A 19058-nucleotide genomic window follows, 5' to 3' on the forward strand; every position below is an offset into this window, starting at 1 on the left:
ATACTAGATGGAGACAGTCTACTAGCTCCACAGTCCTTTATGTTCCTTCATGATGACAACAGAGATTATGCCCTGCCCAAACCCCATTATGTCGGTTAGCTTCCTTCAGCTATTGTGCCTCTGGACTTGTATCACATTTTTAATCAGATTATGCAACATAACACTTAATATATATTGGATTTTATGGTTCTCTAACTGTTTGATCTTTATTCTAGTCACCAGTACTCTTTTGGTGACAAGTACCAGAAGCCTAAGTCATCCTGGCTTAAATGAAAAGCCAACATATTGGCTTATAGGAGAGACAAGTGCAGGTATGGTTGGATCCAGGTACTCAGATGATACCATCAGAAGACATCTTTGTGTCCTTCACTTAATACTGATTTCCTTTGTATAGGCTTCATTCGCAGGTTTTTTTCTATGTGGTAGTCAGAATGGCTATTTTAAAGGTATGGTAAGTTGAGGATCTTTAATTCTGGCAGCACTTTGAAATCTCCACCGGCTAATTATGTTTCACATTATGCGCAGGGACCTCCTCAAATGACCACATTTTAAACGTCACTTAAAATATCAGCCACAAGGCTGGAGATGAAGCTCAGTGGTAGAGTGTTTGCCTCTCAGGCGTGAGGCCCTGGCTTCCATCCTCAGCACCACATAAAAACAAATAAATAAAAATAAAGATATTGTGTCCATCTACAACTAGAAAAAAAAATTTTTTAAATAAATAAAATGTCAGCCACGTTTTGTAGGAACTCAGCCCCATGAAGAGCAAAAACATGAAACCAACACACACCCTGGGAATAAAAAAGATGGGAACTAAAGATCTCACTCTGATCTTTTATTCATGCGAGATACCATGCCCCATTGCAAGGCCAAATGCCCTTCATTCGCTTATCAGACACTAACTCAGCACCTAGTACCTATCACGTACCATGCTGGAGACTCAGATGAGCAAGACGCAGCCTCAGAGAATAGCAGATCAGACAGGCACAGGACAACCGCACTGCAACAGGTAAGGGCTACTGTGTCCTTGCGGGTTTGGCAGGTGCTTAGGGCTGTGATATTTAAGGAAGTTTGTCTCCAAACCAGGCATGGTGGCTCACATCTGTAATCCCAGCTACTCGGGAGGCTGAAGCAAGAATATTGCAAATTTGAGGCTAGCCTAGGCAATTTAGTGAGACCCTGTCTCAACCATAAAATCAAATAGAGTAGACAGAAATCAAAAGGGCTGGGGATGTAGCTCTGTGGTAGAGCACCCCCAGGTTCAATCCCCAGTACCACAAAAAGAAAAAAAAAAGATGGCATCACAAATTTTCTAAAGTCCTTTCCAGCTTGAATTTTCTGCTGTTTATTGCTCTCTCTGTGAAGTCTTCCTTCCATTGTAACAAGCGCATTTAGCTCTGTGAGGATGTGGGTGGACTCCAGCTAACCCACTTACAGATCACCTTAGGAGTTCTTTTTCTAACAGTAAAAAGCGGTTTCCAGGGCCACTGTTTCAAATTACCTCTCTGTGCTCCAGAGGAAAATCACTTGGAATGCAGAAGCCGATGGAAAGTGGTTGTGCTCAATGAGGATGTTAAAAGATTTCAGATATTCATGAACTTACTGGAAAGGGAAGGAGAAGGGCCTACAGTATAAGAAGACTTTTCCTTTGAAGAATCCAAAATTGAAACAGCAAATCGATGCTAAAACAGGAAAGGGCTTTAATTTTATTTTGATCTTCTATTGGAAACCCAAATGCAGACTGAAAGTGTTGTATTGAGCCTTTGGTATAGTAACACATCACAATTGGAAGTGTCTGTTTTCTAATCCTGTGTATGTGGCTTTTCTGTTCTTAGGAGTCATTAGAAAGATGTTAGTCCAATAGAAAGCCCAGAAATTAGCCAGGTGCGCTGGCGCACACCTGTAATCCCAGGGTCTCAGGAACCTGAGGCAGGAGGCTTGCAAGTTGGAGGCCAGCCTCAGCAATTTAGTGAGGCCCTAAGCATCTTAGTGAGACCCTGTCTCAAAATAAAAAGGACTGGGGATGTGGCTCAGTGGTTCAGCGTCCCTGGGTTCAATCCCCAGTACCCAATCAAAAAAATGCTGTTGATCCTTTAGAGAGCAGGTCTTGTATAATAATGGCCACCGTTTATAGTACACTTAACATGTGCCACTGTGTTTTCAACCTTTTTTAATGCTTATTCTATGACTGATAAGCAAGTAATATGATGAGCCGCATTTTACAACTGTGAAAAGAAGAACTCAGAGAAGTTGAGATAATTTGCCCAAAGTCTTGGCTATCAAGAGGCACAGAATCAAGAGTCAAATACAGAAGGTTCTGATAGCACAGCCCATCTGAAGACAGAGGACAGATGAACAGAGAGAGGGACAGAGAGATGAATGATTTTTTTTTTTTTGTACCAGGGATTGAACTCAGGGGCACTTAACCACTGAGCCCCATTCTCAGCCCTTTTTTGTATTTTATTTAGAGACAGGGTCTCACTGAGTTGCTTAGGGCCTCACTAAGTTGCTGAGGCTGGCTTTGAACTTGAGATCCTCCTGCCTCAGCCTCCTCAGCTGCTGGATTTATAGGCCCAGGCCAGATGGATGACATTGATGAGGAAGGAAGTCCGTACTCTTAGCTCTTAAAGGGTTAACTAGAATCACAGACTTATTTAGAAGGGGCCTCAGGGAAGTAGACAGTTGGTTGCCATGTTGAAACGTGGTTACTCTGGCTCCCAGGGCACAGAGCTGCCACAGAGAAGCCTCAGAGAAGCCCAGGGGTTGCCTCCGGCTTCTACCTCCCAGGAGAATTTCTAAGTCTCATGAGGCAACCGATAGTTCATTTTCCCAAAGCTTTTGAATGAGAATCACCTGGGACAATTTTGAAAATTCAGAGTTGCATGTTGAAATAATTACATGTCCAGGGCTGGGGATGTGGCTCAAGCGGTAATGCGCTCTCCTGGCATGCGAGGGGTGCTGGGTTCGATCCTCAGCACCACATAAAATAAAGATATTGTGTCCACCGAAAACTGAAAAACAAGAAATAAAATGATAAAGAGAGGCTGTAGATGGTGAACTTCCAACCAAGGACTGAGTTCATCAGTCTCCAATAAATCCTCGTGAGGTATTTTAAAAAAAGAGAAAAGAAAGAATTACATGTCCAAATGATAATATTTTGGATACACTGGATGAAATAAAATACATTACTAAAATTTATTTCACCTGTTTGTTTTTGCTTTTTTAAAAATGTGGCTGCTAGTATGGAGAGTCCTCAGAAAACTTGGAATGAAATCATCATTTGACCCAGTTATCCCACTCCTCAGCATATACCCAAAGGACTTAAAATCAGCACACTACTGTGATGTAGCCAAATTAATATTTATAGCAGCTCAATTCACAATAGACAGGCTTTGGAACCAACCTAGGTGCCCTTTAACAGATGAATGAATAACAAAAATGTGGTGCATTTACACAATGGAATATTACTCAGCTGTAACTAAGAATGAAATTCTGGCATCTGCTGGTGAATGGGTGGAACTGGAGACTATCATGCTAAGTAAAATCAGCCAATCCCAAAAAACCAAAGGCCAAATGTTCTGTCTGATATGTGGATGCTAACACACAATAAGGAGTGGGGAGGAAAGAATAGAAGTTCATTGGATTAGACAAAGGGGAATGAAGGGAAGGGGGGATGGGAATAGGAAAGACAGTGGAATAAACTGGATAGAACTTTCCTATGCTCATATATGAATACACGACCAGTGAAACTCCACATCATGCACAACCACAAGAATGGGGTCCTAATTAGAATAAGTGATACTCCATGTATGTTTAATATATTAAAATATACTCTATTGTCATGTATAACTTAAAAGAACAAATAGAAATTTTTTAAAAAGCTGGGTATGGTGGTGCACACCTATAATCCCAGTGGCTCCTGAGGCTGAGGCAGGAGGATCGTGAGTTCAAAGCCAGCCTCAGCAATTTAGTGAGGCCTTAAACAACTCAGTTAGACCCTGGCTTGGGATGTGGCTCAGTGGTTGAGTGTTCCTGGGTTTGATCCTCAGTACCAAAACAACAACAACAACAATAAAACAAATAAAATTTTTAAATGTGGCTGCTAGAAAATTGAAAACGAATGTATGACTCACATTATATTTGACTGGACAGAGGTGCTCTTAAGATTGTATGCCAAACTAGGTTCGTTTTGAAGGGATTAGGTGTCATTGGGCGTTCTAGTTCAAATCTGGAATGTCCCCTGAAAACGGATATTGAAGCCTTGGTCTCCAACGCAACAATATTGAGAGGTGGGGATTTGGGGATTTCAGTGGGTCAATCCACAAATGGGTTCATAATCAATGGCCTATTGGGAAGTGGTGAAAAACCATAGGAGGTGGGGCCTAGGTTGAAGAAGGAGGTTAGCCAGGGTGTGCCCTGGAAGGGCATATCTTGTCCCTAGCCCCTTTCTCCCTCTTTCTCTGCTTGTCTCTGTCAAGCCCTTCCACCACAATGTTTCTGCCTCATCACAGGCCTAAACGGGATGGGTTAGGAGACTATGGACTGAAACTCTGAAACTGTGAGCCAGAATAAATCTTTCCTCCTCTAAGTTGTTTTTCTCAGGCATTTTGTCATAGCAATGAAAGCTGACTAACATACCGCACTGGGGTAGGCAGGGACTGGAAATTGGACAGGGGTTCCTTGGGGTCGCCTGCTCTTCCCTACCCTTTTTTCCTCCTTCCCTCTTTAAAGCAAAGAGGGCAATTTATTCTCAGGTGCTTCATAGAACCTGAGGACAGGATATAGTGGGAAAGGGGTTAGGGTTAGAATATTCTCAGTTCCTTGTTTTTTTTAATATTTACTTTTTAGTTTTTAGGTGGACACAATATCTTTATTTTATTTATTTTTTTTGGGGGGGGTATCAGGGATTGAATCAGGGGCATTCAACCACTGAGCCCCATCACCAGCTCTATTTATTTAGAGACAGAGTTCACTGAGTTGCTTAGGGCCTCATTTTTGCTGAGGCTGGCTTTGAATTCACCATCCTCCTGTCTTAGCCTCCTGAGCTGCTGGGGTTACAAGTGTGTGCCATCTTTATTTTATGTGGTGCTGAGGCTCGAACCCAGTGCCTCATGTGTGCCAGGCGAGCGCTCTACCACTGAGCCACATCCCCAGCCCCTCGGTTCCTTGTTTCTATCTCTTTTTCTCTCTTTGCATCTGCTCCATTTTCTTTCTCACGACAAACCCACCATTCTTGTTTCTCTGTTTCCTAGTCACATAGAAAATAGCCCCTTCATCAAGGGCTCCCAAGTTTAGCTTTCTTTAGTTAGACAGAAGAGCTAAGGACTGGGGATATAGCTCAGTGGTAGAGCACTTGCCTGGCATGCATGAGGCCCTGGGTTCCATCCCCAGCACTAAAAAAAAAACAAAAACAAAAAACAAAAACAAAAAACAAACAAACAAACAAACAAAAACCCAGCTACATTGAGTTTAAACTTTAAGAGCCAAAATTTCTAGAGAAAATTGGTGATTGGCACAGCTTGCTTCTAGTCCCTTTCCAGGACTAATCAACTGCCCAGTGTGTGTGGCCTGCTGTAGTAAGAAGTTCTTAGGGTAATGACCTCATTAGCAAAGTGGGAGGGACAGGAATGATTCCCAGAAAGATCAGGGAGGGGGAGGGAATAGGAGTACACTAAACACAAAACTGCATGATTGGCACCCACTCAGTGCCAGGCTTTTTGGCACTTGTGACTGCACATGATGTTGGCTGTAGCAACCAACACAGGTTGAGGCACAGAAGCCAAAGAAGCTCTTCCAGTGTGCTGGGGCTGTGTTGTCACAGACCTAATTGTGTCTTCTCCTTCCCAGAATTCATATGTTGAAGCCCTAACCATCAATGTGAGGTGGGTCTGGAAATAGGACCTTGACGGGGGCAATATGGTTAAATGAAGTCATAAGAGTGGGGCATGATGGCGTAGGATTGGTGTACTTACACCAAGGAGAAAAGATGTCCCCCCTACCATATATACAGAAGAAAGGCCACATGAGAATGCATAAAGAGAGTGGCTGTCTGCAAGAAAGCCCTCACCAGACACCAATTTTGATGGCACCTTGATCTTGGACTTGTAGCCCCCACAACCACGAGAAAATCAAGTTCTGTTGTTAAGTCATTCAACCTCTGGTTTTTGTTACTGCAGCTGGAGCAGACTAATACAGTCTTGTTATTAAATTCTGACTCACTGCCTGGATTCCATTAAGCTCTGGTATGCTTTCAGTGAAATTGGTAAAGGCTTCGTAAGAGGCACTTGGAGAAAAAACACAGAGGATCCTTAGGATTTAGGGTTAAGCAAAGAGTTCTTAGACTTAACACCAAAAGCATGAGCTGTAAGAGGAAAATTCATAAATTGTATCATCAAAATTAAGAACTTCTGCATGGTAAAAGCCCCAGGGAAGACAATTAAAAAACAAACTAAGGACCAGGAAAAGATATTTACAAACCACATATTTGACAAAGGACCATCATCTAGAATACATATTTTTTAATTTTTTTTTTTTTTTTTTTTTAGTACTGGGGATTGAACCCAGGAATATTTAACCACTGAGCCCCATCCCCAGCCCTTTTTACATTTTATTTAGAGACAGGGTCCCACTAAGTTGCATATGATCTAGCTATGTTTCTGAGGCTGGCCTTGAACTTGCGATCCTTCTGCCTCAATCTCTCATGCCTCTGGATTACAGACGTGCGCCAACACGCCTGGCAGAATATATATTTTAAAAAGTTCTCAAAACCTAGCAAAAAAGTACAAATGTTCCAATGAAACATACCCAAAAAGCATGAAGAGACACTTCACCAAAGTTGACATCCAGAGGCCAACAGACACATGCAAAAATGTTGTACACTATTAGCTATTAGAGAAACACAAATTAAGACCCCAATGATGTATCATTCTCCATGTACCTGAAATGGCTACAAATTTAAAATAGTGAAAACTCCATATGCTGGTGAGGATGAAGAGAAACTCAAACACTGCAGGTGGAAATGTAAAAGGCTACAGCAACCCTGGAAAACAATTTGTGGGTTTCTTGGGGCTGAGGCTGTATGTAGCTCAGTGGTAGAGCGCTTGCCTGGCATGTCTGAGGCACTGGGTTCGATTCTCAGCACTACATAAAAATAAATAAAATAAAGATCCATCAATAACTAAAAAAAAAAAAAAGAATTAACAAAATATTTGTTGGCTTCTCTAAAAATCAAACATGTGGGCTAGGGGTATGGCTCTGTAGTAGAGCATGCGCTTGTTAGCATGCATGAGGCCCTGGGGGGTTCATTCCTCAGCATCAAAATATTAAAAAAGAAACCCAGCAATTACTCTCCTGAGTGTTTTTCTCAGAGGAAAGAAGATTTGTACCCACACGAAAACCTGTACCCAAATGTTCATAGCTCAAGTGATCCTAGTATTTATAATAGGCTAAAACTGGAATGGGCCCAGCTGTTCCTCAACAGATGAATGGTTAAGTAACCTGGTATTCCATACCATGGAATTCCATAACACGTAGTCTTCTATTACTACTAAACAGCAGAAAGAAAGGAACTCTTTATACATGTGTGACATGGATCAACCTCTGTGTATGATCTCACTTATGTAACAATCTTGAAATGGCAGCTGAAATGCACAAGTTAGTAGTGGGGTTGGAGACAGGGTTGAGAGAGAGGAGGGTGTGATTTAAAGGGTAACAGGAGGGGGTTTGTTGTCATGAGACTGTTGTGTACTTGACTGTGGTGATTGATACGCAAGCTACACAGAGATAAAATTGTGTAGAACTAAAAACACACACAAACACAATTAGTAACAGTAAAAGGAGGAGAATCTGAATAAGCTGGGTGGATTATATCAGTGTCAAGATCCTAGTTGTGAGATTACAATATAGTTCTCTAAAATGTTATCATTACTCGGGTGCAGTGGTGCCTGCCTGTAATCCCAGCGGCTTAGGAGGCTGAGGCAGGAGGATAAGGAGTTCAAAGCCAGCCTCAGCAATGGTGAGGCCCTAAGCAACTCAGGGAGATCCTGTCTCTAAATAAAATACAAAATAGGGCTGGGGATGGGGCTCAGTGATTAAGTGCTCACATAACATGTAGAAGGCACTGGCTTCTGTCCTCAGCACCACATAAATGTAAAATGAAGATATTGTGTCCACCTACAACTAAGAAAGAAACATTTTTTAAAAATGTTACCATTGTGGAGAACTGGGCAGTGTGTGAGGTCCTCTTGCTGTTTTTCTTTTTGTCCTTTTCTTTCTTCTTTTTTTCTTCCTTCTTCTTTTTTTGTTTTTAGGAGATGGGGTCTTAGAGGGGTGTGGCAGTACCAGCCTGTAATCCCAGTGGTTTGAGAGGCTGAGGCAGGGGGATTGCAAATTGGAGGCCACTTTAATGAGGCCCTAAGCAACTTAAGGAGACCCTGTCTCAAAATAAAAATAAAAAGGCCTGGGGATGTGATTCAGTGTTTAAGTATCCCTGGGTTCAATTCCCAGTACCAAAAAAAGAGTACCATATAGCTGGGACTCCAGGTGCACAGTACTGCACTTGGTTCTCTGTATTATTTGTTATAAATTCATGTGGATCCACAATTATCTCAATAAAAATATCAAAAAATTTGTCTTTCTATAGCCAAGTTATGGAAGCAGAGGGCCTTTGGTGCCTGTCAACAGGTGAATGGATAAAGAAATCATGGTCTACACACACAATGAAGTTTTATTCAGCCACAAGGAAGAGCAAAACTGTGTCATTTGCAGGAAAAATGGGTGGAAGTGAAGAATGTCATGCTAAGTAAGCAGGACCCAGAAAGATAGGTGCTGAGTGTCTTCTCTCATAGGTGGAAACTAGAGAGAAAAGGGGTGTGTGTGTGTGTGTGTGTGGAATCAATGCAAATAGAAGGGAACTGATGAAGGGAGGGACACAAGAGGATCAGAGGGGGGGGGGGATCCCAAGAGGAGATACTGGGGAGTGAAATCGGTCACATTGTGTTATGCGCAGGCACGAATGTGTCACAATGAAACTCACTGTTCTGTGAAATTAATATGCACAAATTTAAAAAAGAAAAGAATAATGTATTCCTTACTGTAGAACAAAGCAAAGGGATTGAAAGCTGTTCAAGTGGTCTCTAAGGAACTCCAAAGTCCCATTCCCCACACCAAATGTGGTCGGTTCTTCCCCTGCGATTCTTTGCTACTGATCATCCCATTGTTTGCTCCCTGTTTGGAGACCGTGTCCCTGACCACGCCGAGCTACTCCAAGTAGGGTCGTGATTTATTGTCTGAAGCCCGAGTGCCAGCTCCACACGGGCTTCAATATGCTTTGCCTGAATTCAATTATCCAGGTCTACGTGCGACGTGGAGTTTGGCATCTGATAAATCTCCAAGAAATTCCCTTGGCCTGAGCGGCTTGGGGGGGGGGGGAGGTCTCAGGCGTGGATCATCTTTGTGCTTTGTGTCTCGGCAGAGGCGGGGAGGGCCCCTGGTCCCAGCAGCATTCTTCTGCAGGGAGGAAGGTAATGACAGGAAGGTGGGGGTGGGGGATCTGTGACTTGTCCCTCCTCCATTGGGAGATGCCGTGAGTCATTAGCTGACCATCAATCTCATCACAGCTTTAGACGGTGGGGAGGGAAAAAGAAAAAAAGAAAAAAGAAAAAAAAAAAAAAGAATCGGCTTTTCGGTTTGGTTTCAGAAATGTGAAAATTTGAGGTCATTGTGCCCCTTTGACTCGAGGAAGGGTGGGGAATGAAAGAAAAGGGACATGGCAGTCTGAAAAGCTGCCTTTTTGTCTTGGGAGACGCTGACGGGTTTCCTGAATTGGATACTGGATTGCAAAAAAAAAAAGAAAGAAAGAAAGAAAGAAAGAAAAGAAAAGAAAGACATTTCCCCAAGCGTGGGAGGTAATTACTGGAGAAAGGCGCATGTCTGAAGCGAGCGAGTTACACCACCCGAACGAGAAAAATCTGGAGTATTTTCTTAGCTAATATTACCCTGGAAAACCAAGGGTGGGAGGATTGTCGTCCCTGCCGGCCGATGCCGCTGACAGCATGCTGTTTGGACAGCATCCCGGGCGCTGCTGGCAGAGGCCGAATTTCTCTCGCAGACAAAAACATGGGGGGAAGGGGCGGAGATTCCACCCGAGCCCGGAAAATGGAAATGTCTCTTTAAAGGCTAGAACGTTCACTCTCATTGTCTTTTCCAAATTCGGGCCTCCTTAGGGACTTTGTTCAAGGCCTCGGGATACTTCTCGTGGCTGGTTAGGATCCAAATAAAATGGCCTCCTTCTAAGGGATCTTTGGTATTTGCTCCCCGAATGGGCCTCTGGCCCCTTAAAAAAAAAAAAAAATTCACCTCCCGGGCCAGCCCCAGATGCTTGACATTCCTCTTTGGCAAAAGGAATTCTCCTTTGGAGCCTGCACTTTTAAATGCAAATCACCTGGGGGTGGGGAGGGCTGGGGGTGCACTGTACTGGGTTTGCTCGGGGGTGAGCAGTGACTTCTTGCACGAATCTAACACAAAATGAAAACCGTCTCCTTGCAGGCCTTCCTTCCTTGTTCTGGGGAACCGTGAGCACCGTACTCCGTGGTTGGAGAATAATTGCACTTGGTGCCACGTTTCCGGGTATTTGCAAGGGGATTGAAAAATGCAATGATTTTAAGGTGCAACGATTTCAAGGTGAAGTTCAATTTTTGCATCTACCGCCTCAGCCGCTGCACTAGGTACCAGGGATACAAAGAGATGGTTCCCCTGGACTAAGGTGCAGGGCATCCGAGGCGCCCAGGGCAACTCTAGTGTAAATAGGGAGTGCCAGGAGAGAATCCTGCAGAGCTGCGCCAGGTCCTGGGGGCTGAGAAAGGGAGTCTGGGTAGGCTTCATGGAAGAGGTGACCTGGAAGCTGAGGCCCTGAAAGAGAAGTGAGCCAGCCCTGGGGGAACAGGATGGGGGAGCCTCCGGCAGCAGGAACTGGGTTAACAAAGACCCAGGGTGGGGGTGGGGGTGGGGGGGTGCCATGCTCGTGGCGGCCATGGCCCTGCCTGTGCTCTTCACGTCTGTCTCCCTTCCAGAAAGGCTGCCTCGGGAGGGTAGCTGGCTGACAGTTTCCAGATCCCTCACTTTCAGGCTCCACCATTGCATATTTATTACATATTTTTTTTCTGGGTCTGTTCTCAACCAATGACAGAGCACAGCATTTGCACCGGAGCTGAACCGTTTTTCTTTCGGATGTGGAATTCCCTAATGCACCATGTTTCCCCCGGGAGGACTCCGTGGGCCTCATCAGGACTTTTCGCAGAGCCCCTGCTCTCCGATCCAGGGCTCCTCCTCTTCCATTCTTCCTTCATTCCTCTTCCCCTTCCACCGGCGTCTGAATGCTCCTGGCCTGCCCCCTCGGCCCCGTAGCCATCGGAGGCATTTCCCTGCATATAAATCTCACATGCATTTAATTCTGCCTTGGCCTCTGCTTTTTAGAAGCTCGGAACTAACACGGTGTTCCAGGGATGGCGGGTGGTTTAGTGTGGCTAGAGGGTAAGGAGAAGGGAGGGGCAGGAAGAGGAGTCGGCAGGGAGTCTGGGGCTCCACCGGAAGGGTCTTATAAACTAAGCTCCGAAGAATGGACTTTCTCATCAGCAGTAACAAGCTGCTGTAGGTTTAAGTTGCAGGGGAAAAAAAAAAAAAAGGACCATATTTGTATTTTGCACAGATCTTCCTAGCAATTGTAAGGGGGATGGTATAGAGAGGCGCAATGCTGGAGAGGTGAACGCTTAGAAAACTCTGGAACGCTTCAGACTGAAACCGTGGATTGCCTCACCTGAAGAGGTACCAGCATGTTGCAGACAGGAAATGGATGGAGGCGATACAATGGCAGGAACTGGTTATTAATTGGTTGTGAAATACAAAGGGAGGGTGCACAAAGGGAACTGAATTGCTAGCATTCTCTTAAAAAGATGGGGTAACAGTATCCCACTCCTGGGTGTATACCCCAAGGACTTAAAAACAGCATACTACAGGGATGCAGCCACATCAATGTTTACAGCAGCACAATTCACAATAGCTAAACTGTGGAGCCAGCCTAGATGCCCTTCAGTAGATGAATGGATAAAAAAAAAAAATGGCATATTACACAATGGAATATTACTCAGCATTAAAAGAGAATAAAATTAGGTATTTGCAGGTAAATGGCTGCAGTTGGAGAATATCATGCTAAGCAAAATAAGCCAATCCCCAAAAAGCAGAGGCCAAATGTTTTCTCTGATATGTGGATGCTAACTCACAATAAGACGGTGGGCTAGGGAAGAGTAGAGGTACTTTGGATTTAGCAGAGGGGAGGGAAGGGAGGCAAGGAGGTACAGGGTTAAGAAGAATAGTAGAATAAATTGCTTCTGCTGCCATGATGTCTTGTGCTGCCTCAGACCCAAAGCAACAGGGCCAAGTGACCATGAACTGAAACCAGTGAAACTGAGCCAAAATCAACTTTTCCTCTTTTTCAGTTGATTATCTCAGGTATCTTTATCATAATGACATAAAGCCAACTGACTTGATTGGAGGCACTTTCTAGAAGGCAATAGGAGCAATCCAAGTAGGGCACAGAGAGACTTGCTTAGTTGAGGAGGTGGAGACTCAGCAAAGCTGGGATGGCTGAAATTTGGCGGGAAGACAAGCAGAAAGAGATCAAGAATTTCACATCGAGTGCCGTCTGGCGGGCTAGCAAGCACAGGAGACATACACAGGGGAAGAGTTCACAGCCTGAGAGAAAATAACCATCCCAGAAAGAACTGCCACTAACAGAGCAACTCCCAGGCCCTTCTTAGGACTGGGAAATGTTAGGGTTTTGACCACTCAGTGGAGAAATGCCTGGGGTGTGCAGAGGGGCCCCAAGAGGGTTAATCTCTAGTAATAGGTCTAGACTAGCCCAAGATGAAAGGCCATTCCAGACCTGCCCTGATAAGGCTACAAAACAAACCTTGAAAGCATCAGCCTGAACCAGAGGTAATTAAACTGCCTGTCAAAGAAAGACTCAGGCCAGGCGTGGTGCTACATGCCTAATGCCACTGATTTGGGAGGCTGAGGTGGGAGGATAACAAGCTTGAGGCCAGCCTTAGCGATTTACAAAACCCTGTCTCAAATAAAAAAAATAAAAAAGGCTGGTAATGTAGCACAGTGTAAGAGACCCCTGAGTGCAAGCCCAGGTCACCCCACCCCACCGCCACACACCAGATAAAAAAAGAGAGACTCTTTAAAGAAAAGGATAAAATCCAGACCTCAACAATTTGATATTCATGATGTTCAGCATCCAATAAAAATTACTAAACTTCTGAGAGGCATAAAAGTGTGACCTATTCCAAGATTTAAAAAAAAAAATAGCCAATCGAAGCAGACTCAAAGGTTACAGAGGTGAAGGAAATAGCAGACAAGGACCTTAAACAGCCATAATGAGTATGTCAAACGACACACAGGAAAACACAAACATGAAAAGGAAAGAATGGAAGCCTTTACAAAGGACCCAATGGTGATCAGTACTATGTTATTCCACCCATGCGACTCGTCTGGAACAGGTCAATTCATAAGGACAGAAAGTAGAATGGTGGCAGCCAGGGGCTGGAGAGAGACTGAAAGGGGGAGCTGTTGTGTAACAGGTACAGAGTTGCAATTTGGAAAGATAAAAAAGTTCTGGAAATGGATTGTGGTGATGGCTGCACAACAATGTGAAGTTCCATTTAAAAATGGAAAAAAAAATGTGAATGTTATATATATTTTTCCCACAATTTGAATAAAAAGAACCACATGGAACTTCTGGAGATGAAAAAGGCAATACCTGCAATGAAATATTCACCAGGGACTTAATAATAGGTTAGATTCCTTTTTTAATATTTTTTTTAGTTGTTGATGGATCTTTATTGTATTGATTTTTATGTGGTGCTAAGGATTGAACCCAGTGCCTCACACATGCTGGGCAAGCGCTCTATCACTGAGCCACAACCCCAGCCCCAATAGGTTAGATTCTAGAGAAGAAAAGTACATTAGTCAACTTTCTATCACGATGACAAACATGAGGAAAACAACTTTCAGGGGGAAAGGTTTATTGGGGCTTACAGTTCTAGAGGTCGCAGTCCATGGTCGGCTAGCTCCATTGGTTTTGGGCTGGTGTGAGGCAGAACATCATGGCAGGGCGTGGGGAGAAGAGGAGAAGTTCACTTCCTGGTGGCCAGTAAGAAAAGAAAGGAAAAGAGCCAGGGTGCCCACATCCCCTTCAAAGGTGCAGCCTCAATGGTTTCCTTCCTCCAGCTAGGCCCCGCCCACTGAACTTTCCACCACCTTCCAAGAGTGCCATCACCCTGGAACCAAGCCTTCAACACATGAGCTTTGGGGGACATTTAGTATCCAGCCAGCCAAGGTGGCCCACTCCTGTAATCCCAGGGGCTCAGAAGGCTGAGGTAGGAGGATCATGAGCCTCAGCAACTCAGCGAGGCTCTGTCTCTAAATAAAATATAAAAAAGGGCTGAGGATGTGGCTCAGTGGGTAAGCACCCCTAGGTTCAATCCCCAGTACACAACACACACACACACACACACACACACACACACACACACACACATATGTCAAAATTTTAAAACTGGATGAAAACTATAAACCTAGACATGTAAGAAGCTCAGTGGATCCAAGGAAAATAAATCTTAAGGAAATCACACCAAATAAAATGATGATCCAATTTTAAGAAAACAACGAGAAACTATTAAAGAGAAAAGAGATCGCAGAGGAAGTCCCCAATTAAAAAGAAAAATTAGAAAGACACCACAGACTTCTTATCAGAAAGTGTGCAAACTAGAAAAATATGGAATGACATCAGTAAAACAGAGAGGGGGGAAAAAAAGTCAGTCTAGAATTCCACACACAAAGAAAATACAGCTAAAACATGAAGGTGAAACAGACTGTTCCAAACAAAGAGCCCAGAGAATGTGCAGCCAGCAGATAGCAGCCACAGAGAGGTCAAAGGAATTTCTTCCTGCTGAGGAAAATGATACCAGATGGGAATTTAAATCAATATCAACGAATAAACAGCACAGCAGTGGTAAATATGTGATAATACAAAACACTTCCATCCTCGCTTTTTAGTTTACTGAAAAGATGTGGACTATTTAAAGCAAAAATAATAGGCATATTTTGTGAGATTTATAACTCAAGGAGAAGTAAAACAGAAGCTAACAATATCGCAAAGGATGGGAGAAGAAAATAAAACATTTTAAAAGGATCGTACATTACACATGAAGTGGTATAACATCAGGTGAAGGTACACTTTGATAAGTTAAAGTTGCGTGTTGTAACCCATAATAACCACTAAAAAATAAGAGATATAGCTAATAAGATAGTAGAGGGGGGGAAATGGAATACTAAAATATACTCAAAATATTGTGTGAAACTGCATGGCTTACACGGCTAGCAAGGTAGGCAGAAGGTGGCTGGCTGTGGCTGAAGCTATAGCAACCCACCATGTGACAAGGCCAAGGAGGTCTCTGCAGTCTGTAGCAGCCACGCCCCTCCCCACAAAAAAAAAAAAAAAAAAAGGCATGAAAAGAAGAAAAGTCTGGATGCGGTGGCACACACCTCTAATCCCAGCACCTTGGGAGGCTGAGGCAGGAGGATCACAAGTTTGAGGCCAGCTTCAGCAATTTAGAGATTTCCTAAGCAACTTATCAAGACTCTGTCTCTAAATAATAAACTTTAAAAGGGCTGGGGATGTGTGGCTCAGTGGTTAAGTGTCCCTGGGTTTAATCCCCAGTACCAAAAGAAAAGAAAATACATATAGTTTATGATATATCTTATGTAATCACTAACCTCAAAATTATTATAGTGACCATATCATTAGTAGTGTAGTTTAGAATTTTACCAGAGAGAGGAAAATATTTTGTGATAGTGAAGGGATCAATTCATCAGAAAGAAATATCATTCTTATATATATATGGACTCAATAAGAGTTTTAATATGCATAAAATAAAAACTAATGGAACTAAAAGAACAAATTGACAAATCCATCATTGTTTGTACATATCATTACTTTTTCCTCAGTAATTAATACAACAAGTAGATGGAAATTCAGTAAGGATCAAGAAGATTTGTAACATGGACCCAAAAAACTAACCAAATTTACATTTATAGAACATTCCACCCAACAACAGAAAAATACAGAATTTTCTATAGACCATCTATATGTCCATAGAAATGCAAAATGACTGAGATCATAGAAGATATTATATCTGACCACAGTAGAATTAACTTTGATAGCAACAACCAAACAAATCTGAAAAACCTCCAAATATTTGGAAATTAAAGATAAATTAGCCTAGGGGCTGGGGATATGGCTCAGTGGGTAGAGTGCTTGCCTTGTATGCACAAGGCTCTGGGTTCAATCCCCAGCACCACACACAAACACACACAAAGCTATATAGATATACAGAAACATTCCTCATGGCCTTGGACTTGGGAAATACTTAGCAAAATACAAGCAAAATCAATGTAAGTACACACAAAGAGGATAATATGACTGGGGTTATTCCAAGAGTGCAAGGTTGGTTTAATATTTGAGAATCAATCTATGTAGTTCACCACATTAACAGGCTAAAACACACACACACACACACACCACACACACACACACACACACAAAAGATTCCACAGAGAATCTTTCTTTTCTTTTTCCCCCCTTTTTTGGTACGGGGATTAAACACAGGGGCACTCAACCACTGAGCTACACTTCCAGCCCTTTTTTATTATTTATTTTGAGACAGGGCCTTGCTAAGTTACTGAGGCTGGCTTTGAACTTGCCATCCTCCCACTTCAGCCTCCTGAGTGATTGGGACAATCATTTCAATACAAGCAGAAAAAGCATTTGACAAAATTCAACAGCCATGCATGACAGAAACTCTCAACAAATCTGGAATAGATAGGAACTTCTTGGGCCAGATAAAGGGGATCTAAAAAGCCTGTAACTAACATGATGAATAGTCAAAGACTGAATTCTTTTCTTCTGATTTGAGGATCAAGAAAATGATGTCTGTTCTCATCACTTCTATTCAACATTATACTCAAAGGTTCCAGGCTGAGCACCGTGTCCCAGGCCTGTAATTCCAACAGCTCAGGAAGCTGAGGCAGGAGGATTGCAAGTTCAAAGCCAGCCTCAGCAATTTAGCAAGGCCCTAAGCAACTCAGTGAGACTTTATCTCTAAAATATTTAAAAGGGCTGGAATGAGGCTCAGTGGTTAAGTGCCTCAGGGTTCAATCCCTGGTACCAAAAAAAAAAAAAAAAAGTTTGTTACCCCAGGGATTGAACCTGGGGTACTTTACCACTAAGCTATATCCTTTTTAATTTTATTTCAAGATAGGGTCTTTCTAAATTGCTGAGGCTGGCCTTGAATTTGTGATCCTCCTGCCTCAGCCTCCTGAGTCACTGGGATTACAGGTGTGTACCACTTCCCTGGCTCCAAAACTGCCTTGATTTGCAGACAGTGTAATTGTACACATAGAAAATAAAAAGGAACAAGATCTAATAAGTGAGTTTAGCAAGGTCACAGGATTCAAAAGTCTACATACCAATCAGTTGCAGTTACTAGCAGTTATGTAAGCAAAAGACCAGTAGAAGGGGCTAGGGTTGTGGCTCAGTGGTAGAGCGTTCACCTACCATGTGTGAGGCACTGGGTTCGATCCTTAGCACCACATAGAAATAAAATAAAGATTAAAAACAAAAACAGTGGAAAATGAAATTTAAAAATACCATATCTTTTACGATAGCATCTAAAACCTGAAATGCTTGAGGATAAATTTGACAAATATGTGCAAGACCCGTGAGCCAAAAACTGAAAACAAACCGAGTCTAAAATTTATTTCAAAATGGTAGGCATAGTTATGAATTCCTTGCCCTTTCCAGATACTTTGCTAGAACTTATGTTTTTATACTACCTACTGTTTGCCTTGCACATTCTTCTTAATGTTTCACACATACTATCTCATTTAATCCTCAAAAAACCCTTAAAGAAGGTACTACCAGTATCCCTACCTTCACAGGTGAGGAGAAAGAAGTACAGAAGGTAACTTGCCCTTCATCACACAGCTAGTATAGGGTATGTTATGATTTCAAAACCTGGGAATTTGGTTCCAGAGACCACACTTTGAAGGCTTTTGTTAAAGTGAATCTCAGATCCACCAACAGACCTATGCACATGTAAGTATGTAGCAAAACCTTTGCAAAACTTTGCTACTTGCCTTACTCTTTGATAGTAGCCATTCTATTCAAATCTCTTTCATGTTTTTTTTTTTTTTTTAAGTTGAGGTGCCACCTGTTAAGTTGATTTCACAAGCCCTTAATGGATGGAAAACACTGTTACAGTCTCCAAAGTGCTGGGCACCGGAAGGGTATTAGTAAGATGTTTTCTTTGGAATGTTCTCTTCTCCTCCTTCACTCAAACATCAAGGGCTTTTGTTTGGAGAGTAAAGTATAATATCTGATAATCTTTTGGCAACGCATTTTCTGCAGAGTGCTGGCATGTGACTTTGGGTAGGGAACATTTTTTTTTTTTTTCCTCAACAGTGTAGGTTTTATATGTCAAATGGAGAAATTTATTGAGTCTTTCTTAGGCATCGTTACCCAGAGGCAGCTGCTACTTCTTTTCCCTTTGCACTTCTATAGATGGAACCCCAACCTCGCATCTACTAGCAAGGGCTCCGTCACCGATCTGCACCCCCAGCCCCATATTTTACTTTTTCTTTTTGGAGTAGGGGCTGAGTTAGAGGGACAGGTCTAGTGATCTGAACTTGGAGTTCTGAAATCTACAGGAAACCAAGGCTGAGGGCTGGGGAGGTAGCCTTGTGGTAGAGAACTTGCAAACCTGGCTGGGTGGCCTCATGACCCTCCAGTTCCATCTCTGAAGAGAGAACAGGGCTGCAGGGGTAGAGGGATTCAAGCTGTCACATGGAAGATTTAAGTTATGGCTATGGAAAGATTTCTTGGTCCTAAGCCAAGACAAAAATGACAGAGGATTACTTATGAAAAGTCTCTAAGTTACTAA

The 19058-nt window shown here is 42.8% G+C and overlaps 2 long non-coding RNA genes across 3 annotated transcripts in view; one reads left to right on the plus strand and one right to left on the minus strand.

The window, feature by feature from the left end:
• The window catches only part of LOC144371774 (uncharacterized), a 201767-nt gene that overhangs the window by 102347 nt on the left and 80362 nt on the right, over positions 1-19058 (minus strand). The gene's annotated exons all lie outside the window — the stretch shown is intronic.
• On the plus strand, positions 9431-11447 carry LOC144371639 (uncharacterized). 2 transcript variants are annotated; one of them, XR_013431591.1, is made up of 3 exons: positions 9431-9521; positions 10546-10680; positions 11186-11447. It is a non-coding gene; the product is annotated as an uncharacterized LOC144371639 (long non-coding RNA). The 2 variants fall into 2 exon arrangements; XR_013431590.1 differs by lacking the exon at positions 9431-9521 and having other exon boundaries at positions 10432-10680.

Source organism: Ictidomys tridecemlineatus, chromosome X (assembly GCF_052094955.1).
Source record: "Ictidomys tridecemlineatus isolate mIctTri1 chromosome X, mIctTri1.hap1, whole genome shotgun sequence".
In the NCBI taxonomy this organism is placed as follows: domain Eukaryota; kingdom Metazoa; phylum Chordata; class Mammalia; order Rodentia; family Sciuridae; genus Ictidomys; species Ictidomys tridecemlineatus.